This window comes from Aplysia californica, unplaced genomic scaffold (genome assembly GCF_000002075.1).
Source record: "Aplysia californica isolate F4 #8 unplaced genomic scaffold, AplCal3.0 scaffold00170, whole genome shotgun sequence".
Classification (NCBI taxonomy): domain Eukaryota; kingdom Metazoa; phylum Mollusca; class Gastropoda; order Aplysiida; family Aplysiidae; genus Aplysia; species Aplysia californica.
The window spans coordinates 161,754-162,766 of record NW_004797440.1 but is presented as its reverse complement, the minus strand read 5'-3'; positions in this window follow the sequence as shown (position 1 = coordinate 162,766).

The following is a 1,013-nucleotide window of genomic DNA, read 5'->3' as shown; positions in this document are numbered from 1 at the left end:
GCGGGGCGGTTTCGACATAGATTTTCCTTCTATGATTGCCCAGAACAGTTCTCACAGATTAAAAAGAAACGTAGTCATTAAAAATCCCGAGGGTGAGATCTAGGCCTGTGTTATTGCACAATTAACATAATCTTGAAGTAGTGTTATAGTTTAGAAAGGTCAGGGAAGCAATGTCAAACTATTGGACATGCTTGGAAGAAGAAAGTTCAAGTAGTTTACCTGTACCAAGAGTTAGAGCCAACTCATTGTATCGTACAAACGGCCTATATATGAATAATATGATAACACGAGGAAATACCCACCCAACTCGAGGACTGTGACCAACATGTCAGTGTACTATTAATAACTTTCGGAAAAGTCAATGCTAAAAATGTCTTCTTACAAGGTTACCGCAATTTGGGTCACTGCCATTAGAAATCTAGATCTAGTGTCAAAGGCATTTCAATGCAATTATTTCACGATGTTTATTACAGTCCTAAAATGATATTTGGTGGTAGTAGTAGTAGTAGTAGTAGTAGTAGTAGTAGTAGTAGTAGTAGTAGATGCATCATCATGATCATGATCATTATCATAAGCATCAGAAGTAACAGCAGCAGCAGCAGTAAAAGCAACTCCAGCAACAGCAGCAACAGCAGTAAAAGCAGCTTAATAAGCAACAGCAGCAGCAGCAGTAGCAACGATGACAACAACAACAACAACAACAACAGAGGCGGTGGCCCTGGCGAAGAGCACGTTCTTTGGGGCTCCAAACATTTCGAACGGATAGGCTACCACACACACACACACACAACAACAAGCGTTGGTAGTCAAGTGATAAGGCTACCGGACTCGTAATCGTGAGGTTGTGGGTTAGGGGGTTCGAGCCTGAGGCCCGACGTTGTGTCCTTGTGAAAGTAACTTTGCACGAATTTTCCTCACTTCACACAAGTGTAAATTGGTACCTAGCTATTGCCAGCGAAAGATCTTGTCAGTATGTTCGTGCTTCAGCGCCTGTAAAGTGGCAGCTTGCACTG